Source organism: Argentina anserina, chromosome 4 (genome assembly GCF_933775445.1).
Source record: "Argentina anserina chromosome 4, drPotAnse1.1, whole genome shotgun sequence".
NCBI classification, from domain to species: Eukaryota; Viridiplantae; Streptophyta; class Magnoliopsida; order Rosales; family Rosaceae; genus Argentina; species Argentina anserina.
Genome location: NC_065875.1, coordinates 12628498 through 12638141, shown reverse-complemented (window position 1 = coordinate 12638141; position 9644 = coordinate 12628498).

Genomic DNA, 9644 nt, shown 5'->3' with positions numbered 1-9644 from the left:
CATAAGACTTTGCATAACACCTTGTGACTTCGGATTAAGGCAAAATGGATCACGGTGTCGTCGTTCATGAAGATGGTAAGTAAATCTCATTCACTAAGTTAACGATTAGTTGTTATGCATATGATCTTTGGTTTTGTACTCATATCATGTAATTTAATTTACATTTGGTATCAGAGCACTTATGAGCACAAAAATTTTCAGTTTTGCATAACTAAAAATCGGTTTTAGATTTTAACAAAAAAAAAAAAGGAGATGGTCGCGAACGTTACTTGATGGTCGCGAGCGTCACTGAGGATCGCGAGCGTGACTGCTGGTCGCGAGCGTTACTGCTGGTCGCGAACTTTACTACTGAGGAATTTTGCTTTACGGGTCGAACCGGTTGCAAACACGCGGATCCGGTCTCAACCCAATCCAAACTCAAGAACAACAACTCAAGAAAATTTTTAGCCGTTGTGTTTTTCAAAACGTTGAGATTCTGGATTTGGGAAGACGACTGGATCGGAAGCGATTGAAACCTTTACGTCTCTTACGGGATTTATAACCCAAATTACTACGGATTAAGAAGACCAAAGAAAATTACTGCTGATTCAAAAATTTGTTCTATGCTTCCGCTACAAAAACTACAGCAAATTTGGGAAAAAAGCAAAATAGGTTTTTCTTAAAGGTTTTCCGATTTCAATTCAAGCAGATTATATGAAGTATATATATATATATATATATATGTATATACATAAGAACCCTAGAGCACACCCAGCGTGCATATAAGAGTAGCTTAGAGACTTGGATTGTGGTTGACGTGTGGTTCCTATATGGCTGGAAAATTTAATTTTCTATGCAAATATATACTCTATGGTTGAATTGAATGATTGCATTCTATGTGTGTGCTGTAATTAATGGACAATGTATGCAGAAGTTTAAAGTCTCCTAATTTTATACATTGTAAAAGGTTTACATGGCACATAGCTTAGTTTTCTTATAAAGATTATCTGGGTAGAAAACAAAGTTAAGTTATAAGCTCAAAATTGGTTTGTGGTTTCCTGTTTATATAATTGAACATATTGCACAAAGCATTCTTCTTTGATATCTGCAGGGAATTTTCAAAATAACAAACTGAAAAGTTGTGTTCTATGTTTTTAAATTCATATTTTATTCTTCCAAAGAAGTGGTTAAAATATGATTTTAGAATACAGACAACAATAAGCATATTTGATGAAAATAAATTCGGATACTTGGAATTAGATCTTCTGTCTAAAGATGTTGATTTGATTATTTGGATAACATGTTTTTATCTTGTGTGGCTTATTGAAAAGAATTACAGAATGTTAAGTAATTGCTCAAAAGTATTGCTTAATGTTGATTAAAGTTATGGATTGAATTACATGCAAGTATATGACTGTGTTGTTTTATGATATTTTTTGTTTTATGCTTGTCTTGATTGGCATTGTATGACAAAACATAAAACACTGAAAGCTAAGAAGTCATAAAATTTTCTTTTGCTCTTTAGGTAGCATCTACCTCACCTTCAACAGTGTTTTAATGCTTACTGGGTCAAACTTTAGAGCTTGGAAGGATTTTGTAGAAACCTATATCACCATGAATGATAAGATAGGCTATTGTTTTCAAGAGGATAGACCTGAAACCCTAGCAGAAGATGATAAAACCACAGTCAAAGCTAACTATAAGAAGCGGATGCATTCAAACATGATGGCTAAGAATGTTATTAGGTAGTCTATGTCTAAAAGCATTAGAGGATGCGTGGCTGAGCCGGAATTTGCTACTGATTTTCTGGAGGCCGTGTCAGCTAAGTTCAAGGAGAGTGAGAAAGCTGAGATAGCTAGGCTAAACAAGGAGTATCATAGCCTGCAATACTCAGGAACTGGAGGAGTCAGGGAGCATTTATTAAAGTTGATTAATATCAACAATAGGCTTAAAGAGATAATGGTGGGAGTACATGACACCTTGCTGGTGCATCATGCACTGGACACACTCCCAAGCAGTTTTGACCATCTCAGGACTAGCTATAATGCTCAAAAGGAAAACTGGACTCTAGATGAACTAATAGCTATCTGTTCTGATGAGGAGGAGAGGATTAAGAAGCAAACCCCAACTATCTACCTGCTTGAAAAGCCTAAGAAAAGGAAGTCACATCAACAGAACAAGCTTAAGCCTAACAAGATCATCTCTAAGACATCAGCAAGCACAGGGCCAAAGGATAACAAACCATTCAGATTCAAGTGCTACTTTTGTAAGAAAGTAGGACACATGAAAAAGGATTGTACTGGCTATAAGGCTTGGCTAGCTAAAAAGGGTAAGATTATTTCTAATACATTTTTTTCTTTAGAAGTTAATCTTGTTAATGTCAATCCACAATCTTGGTGGATTGATTCCGGGTCACCTATTCACATAACTAATTCCTTACAGGGGTTCAAAAAGACCAGGACTCCAAGAAGTGAGGATGTTAGCTTGCGTGTTGGAAATGGGATGAAGGTGGCAGTAAAAGCTGCAGGATGTCTTAGGCTTGATTTAGGATATGGAAAATTTATAGTCTTGAATAACGTTTATTATGTACCTTCCATGAGAAGAAATTTAGTTTCAGTTTCTCAATTGGTTAAATCTGGATGTAGTTTTTTAATTGACAATAAAGGAATTCTTATTTTTCGAAATAAAAAGCAAATTGGTTTTGGTGTAATATTGGATGATCATATAAAGTTAAATTGTTCAATATCTCAACAAGATATTTCTTTTGTTGAATCAGATAGCACTAAAAGTACCAGCACCTTAACTGGTGTTAAGAGAACCAGGAACAATGAAAAATCTGCATATTTATGGCATAGAAGATTAAACCATGTATCCAAAGAGAGACTGAAACTATTAGTAAGGAACAACATTTTAAACGAGTTAGACTTTTCAAACCTTCATGATTGTATTGAATGTTTTAAGGGTAAGATGACAAACAAACGGAAAAAGACTGCAGTAAGAAGTAAAGAGTTGTTGGAGCTCATACACACTGATATCTGTGGTCCATTTAAACACCAAACTATCTGTGAAAACGTGCATTTCATTACATTCCTTGATGATTTCTCTAGATACGGTTATGTTTCTCTACTCTCAGAAAAATCGCAGGCACTTAAAGCCTTTCAAATCTATAAGGCTGAGGTAGAGAATCAACTAGAGAGAAAGATCAAAACAGTAAGATCAAATAGAGGTGGGGAATTTTATGGAAAATATACAGAAAAATGTCAACAAAAGGGTCCTTTTGCCTTGTATCTGCAAGAGCATGGAACTAAAGCTCAATATACAACACCATATAATCCCCAACAAAATGGTGTTGCAGAGAGAAAGAATATAACCCTTCTAAATATGGTTAGGTGTATGATGTGTACCACTGAGTTGCCAAAATTCTTATGGGGAGAGGCTTTAAAAACTGCAAATTATATTTGCAACAGAACACCAAGTAAAGCCATAGAGAAAACTTCTTTTGAATTATGGTGTGGTAGAAAACCAAGTCTTTTTCATTTTCATGTATGAGGTTGTCAAGCAGAAGTTCGGATTTATAATCCAAAAATGAGCAAGCTTGATGAAAAGTCTGTTAGCTGCTATTTCATAGGTTATCCAGATAAATCTAAAGGTTACAAGCTATATTCTGCTAAACACTCACCCAGAATTTTTGAAACTCATCAAGTAAAATTCATAAATGAGAAAATTCACAATATAATTTATGAGGATTTATCCTCATACTTTGAAGAACTTGTGATGGATGAGGATTTAGCAAATACATTACCTTTAGATAATGAATTAGCAGATGACATCATTAGAGAAAATCAAGATGCAGATGATTATGAAATTGATCAAGGAATGCAAATTGACAATCCAGAAAATAATATAGTTGTTCAGAATCCTCCCATTACTGCAATTGCACCTATAGCAGAACCTAATCTAATTCCACAACCTCCACAACCTCAAAATAATCTAATTCCAGCTCTTCCTCAAAATCCTATGTTTAGAAGATCCGAAAGAGCTAGAAAAGCAAAATTTGGGGGGGGGGAAATTGTCTTTACATTGTCAGTTATCTAACTGAGGCAGACGTAGTAGAAGATTGTGCAGAAGACAATGATCCAACAAATTTTGTTCAAGCTACAGAATGTGTTGAGTCAGAGAAGTGGCAAGAAGCTATGCAATCTGAAATTGAGTCAATGGAGAAAAATGGAGTTTGGGAATTAGTTGAAGCTGATCCAAGTCAAAAAGCAATTGGCTGCAAGTGGGTTTACAAAACCAAGACAGATGCAACAGGAAACACTGAAAGACACAAGGCAATGTTAGTTGCAAAAGGATTTACACAGAAATAAGGCATAGACTACACTGAGACTTTTTCTCCAGTTTCTTGTAAAGATTCTTTTAGGATTATTATGGCGTTAGTAGCACACTATGATATGGAGCTACACCAAATGGATGTCAAGACAGCCTTCTTAAATTGAGAGCTTGATGAAGTGATCTACATGAAACAACCAGAAGGATTTATTGAAGCAGGAAATGAGAATTTGGTCTGCAAGCTGAAGAAATCAATTTATGGACTCAAGCAAGCTTCCAGGCAGTGGTACAAGAAATTTGACTCAGTGATTTCCTCTTTTGGCTTGACTGAAAATCTAGTTTATGAGTGTGTTTATTTAAAAACAGTTGGAGATCAATTTATTTTATTAGTACTATATGTTGATGATATACTTTTGGCTAGCAGCAATCTAAAACTGCTAAAAGATACCAAAAGCTTTCTGTCAAAGAATTTTGACATGAAAGATCTAGGTGAAGCATCATATGTACTAGAGATTGAGATTAAAAGAGATAGAGCACATAAGCTGTTGGGATTGTCCCAAGAAAATTACATTTCTAAAGTTCTGAAGAGATTTAGTATGAAACAGTGCTCTGGAGGAGAAGTTCCAATGTCTAAAGGTGACAAGCTCACGAAAGGTCAACAACCACAAACTGAAACTGAGAAGGAGAACATGAAGTCAAAGCCTTATGCAAGATTAGTTGGAAGCCTCATGTATACTCAAGTTTGCACAAGACCTGACTTAGCTTTTGCAGTTGGGATGTTATCAAGGTTTCAATTTAATCCAGGTTATGAACACTGGGTTGCAGGGAAAAAGGTGTTGAGGTATCTACAGAAGACAACGAATCACATGCTAGTTTACAGATAAGTCAAGGATTTGAAGGTTATTGGATTTTCAGATTCTGATTTTGCAGGGAATTATCCTGATTCAAAGAAGTCCACTTGTGGATACGTGTACATACTAGCAGGAGGAGCTATTGCTTGGAAAACCATGAAGCAGGCATTGATCGCAACCTCAACCATGCAAGCTGAGTACATAGCAGTATATGAAGCAGTGTGTGAAGGGGTATGGATAAGAAATTTTCTACAGCAAACTCAAGTACTCAGTCACATTGTGGAAGACAAATTGGAAGTCTTTTGTGACAATGAGGCAGCTGTGTACTTCTGCAAGAACAATAAGAGATCTAGCAATTCCAAGTATATAGATTTAAAGTATTACAGTGTTAGGGAGAGGGTTAAAAGGGGTGAGTTAGTGGTTCTAAGCATAGATACAAACTCACAACTAGCTTATCCTTTCACAAAAGCATTACCAGTTAAAGTGTTTAAGAAACACATAGAGAGCATAGGCATTTTGCCTAACTTAGATGCTTGAGGTCAGTGGGAGCTAAGTCCAGTATGAGCAAACTAAAATTTACAAGTTTCGAGTTCTTGTTTTAATTATCTTTGTGATAACAGTTTCCTTTGTTTTAAATAAAGTCTTGAGGTATTTCAGAATTGTTATGGCATGCTACAGTTTTACATTAGGTTCTGAAAACCTTACACAAATAAGTTACAGTCGTATATATACTTGCATATCAGATGACTTTAATCATGTCTAGCATGATGATATGGTTCAAGCAAGTTATAAAGTCATTGGTGTCCAGTTTATTGCTTGAAGTTCTGGTTTTAGAACATACGGTAGGACTTGATGTATATATATTATATATTTGTTAATACACATTATATATACATCTCAATACTGAGGTTTTAGACATATGTATTTTGCAAGAGCTTATGTTGTAGCAAAGAAACTCTGCATTTTTGTTAAAGTTTAACTCGTTTCTTGTTCTGCATAAGTAACTGCAAGGTGACCATGTTGTGATGGGATTTTTGATTCAATTGTTTCTAACGCGCACTACAGTAGGTAGTAGTTTCTGACATTACAGGAACTTGATTTTCATAAACCAGAAGTGATTGTCCAAGTGGGAGATTGTTAGATCAATTTTGGACATATAACATATTATATGATTATCATGTTTAATGTCATAATCTATTTCTACATGGAAACAAAGATAGTATCAAATCTAGTTCCTAATGATTTCGTATATTATATCATTATGGTAAGGAATCTTAATTTAAGTCTAGAAGCAAGACTACAAATCAGTATTGAATTAGGAATCTAAATAAGATGACTTAACTTACAAGATGTCTTTAATGGAAGGACTCTTAAGGGTTAAAGATTCTCTATATATAGATGGTAAACGTCGCTGTTATCACTACGAGTTATTTGCGTGAGTTTCTGTCCATTGAGAAAGCAAAGAGTAGTGACTAACAGAAGACTTTGCCTAGCACCTTGTGACTTCGGATTAAGACATAATGGATCACGGTGTCGTCGTTCATGAAGATGGTAAGTAAATCTCATTCACTAAGTTAACGATTAGTTGTTATGCATATAATCTTTGGTTTTGTACTCATATCATGTAATTTAATTTACATGATTAACTTTCCATGCATTATACTAGGGAGAACTGAGCTTACATAATGAGAATGTCGGAGCCACTGGATTGAATTTTAGGGGGGTTCAACTATTAAGTACCGAATCATCGATCATATATTAATACTAATTTAAAACTCTTATTCAATATATTCAAAAGAGTCTAAAAATCAGTATAAGATAAAACATAAATAGTATGGTTTTGGTGATAGTCACTTGGGAAGAGATGAGATTTGACTCATTTATAAGATAGTATGAGATAATATCAATTGTAAAAGTACGCTTACGGGGTCTAGTCAAAATAATTAGAAGAAATTAATAAAAATGGTCATTTGAAGGTAGAAATGATATAAAAAAACCTTATTTGTCACTTGATAAAAAAGAACCTTATTAAAGTGTATATCTATATATGATAAAATGATCCATTACATTTTAAAGAAATGATAAAAAAAGGGATGTTTCCATTTTTTGCTCGAACCTTTATACCTTTTTTTCAAAAAAAAAAAAAAAGAAGATATCTCTTATTTGCTTATCTGACTTGGTTCCCCGAATTCTCATAAATTCATGGGTTTCAAATCCCTCTTCTCCCAGAAGAAGAAGTCCACTCCTCCATTGTTCTTCTGATGCCACAGTTCGGCTGACGATGATGTAGTTCCCGTCGTTCACGACAAGTGCACAAATATTTGCCCACTTGGAGAAAGTCTTCATGAAATTCGACGTCAACAGTGCTGACAAGATCTCATTGACGGCAATGGCTCAACCTCGACCTGAGTAGATCTCGTTATCTTTTTGTGCTTGTTGGGTGCTATGTGGTTGATATGTAGTTCAAAATGGGTAAAGTGGTAGATGCACAGAAGGTGTTTGATAAAATGCATAAGAGAAAATTAGTTTTGTGTGAATAGTCGTTGGTGTTCTGGGAGAATTACTATTCTACCCTTGTGTGTGGCTTAGCCTAATAGGTTTCCCATTAGGAGATAGATTAGCATCTCCGTAATAGATTAGGATACCGAATCCTACGAGATTGTGGTTTTGTAAATGCCTATATATAGGCCACCATATCATTCAATAATACACAATTATTTCATCCTACACCACGTTATCAGCACGTTGCCCTAAAACCCTGAATTTTTTAGTGCCCTAGAAATTTTTTCTTCTTCTCCTCCGCCGACCGCTGTTGTCTCCGGCCTTCGGCATCTCCTCGCGACCCCTGCAGCCCCTGCTCCCCACCCCGCACACAGCCCCTGCACGCCCGCTCGCGACCCCTGCAACCCCTCTCGCAACCGCTGCAGCCCCGCTCGCGACCCCTACAGCCCCGCTCGCGACCCCTGCAGCCCTTGCACGCAGCCCCTGCACGTAGCCCCGCATGGTCTCTTCCGCATTCTCTCCGCAAAAAACATCTTTTTACCCCGCAAGTCTCCGCATCAAAGCATTCAAAATTGCTCCTCCCGCATATTCACGCAAGAAACGTGAAATTCACAAGCAAGGACTTCGCTCAAGAGAAGCTACTCCCGTATACTAGAAACCTTCAAAGGTAAATTTTTCATAAACGTTCCCGCTTTTGAACGTATAGATATATTATATCGGGCGCTATTAGCCTTCTTCTTGTCTTAATTCCGGCCTTTCTTATAACGCTGATGAGACTATAGAGGGATGAGTTTCCCCTCTTGGTCGATGTTTACTGTGTGAGGGTCCTGGGGGAGTCACGATCGTTTGAAAGGGAAGTTAATGGATTTTCGTGTGGTCGCCTGAGTGCACTGCTGTTTTGGGTGCGATCATGAGTATCGCCGCTTGCATCGATTTTTCTTGTGACCAAATACGTCACCCCTTCTAATTCCTATTATACTTGAATCTAATCGATTCCGTATTCGTTTTGTAGATGTCATCGCCATCTCGACCGGAATTTGGCCTTCTTGATTTAGAAGGAAAGGAATACCACCGCTGGGTTTCCGACATGGAGCTCGCTTTCGAGAGCCGAGGGATCGAAGGCATGTTTGCCGACCCTCCTACTGATTTCCCACCCATGGCTAAGACTCAGACTCTCATCTTTATGAGACGTCACATCCATGCAACTCTCAAGAGGCAATACTTGAACGTAAAAGATCCTAAAGAATTATGGGACAAACTATGCTTGCGGTACAAGAACGTTCATGATAAGCTTCTTCTTGAATTGACCGTTAGATGGGATAACATCCGTCTATTGGACTATAAGAGAGTGGATGATTTCAATCAGGATATGCTATGCTTGAATCCAATCTTGGCACCGTTGGTGTCATCAAGACCGACCTAGATCTTCTCAATAAGACATTGGACACGTTTTCAATCAACTATGAGGTTCAAGCTCATACGTACCGCACTCATGTAGAGGAAGGGAAGATCCGGTCTTTCGCCGACTTAATGGCGCTCTTGGCTAAGAAGGAGAGACATTCTGAGATCCTCCTCAACAATAACAATAGACCTGTTGGCACTAAAAGAATTTCTACGCCACAGTCTAACTATGGGAAAGCTCCTAAGCAAAAGAATCAATCAAGGAACGCTCTATACCAGCACCAAAACAACAACTCTCGTGGTGGGAGGCAACAAGGCCGGTCTCGGCCTCGGTCCAATACTTGGACCCGTGATGGTGGCGGCGCCGCACCCTCTGGGGGAGGCCATCCCCATCCCAAAATTCAAGGAGGCCGTGCGCCTCCTCATGCCTCCACTTCCGGTAATGGCAAGTCTCCATGCTTCAAATGTGGCTCTTTTAATTACTTTAGTCGCGATTGTCGCGCTAGCAAAGAGATGATCAAGGCTTACTCCGCCTACAAGAAGTTTCTACAACCCGAATCGAATCATGTGGATGAGGACCAT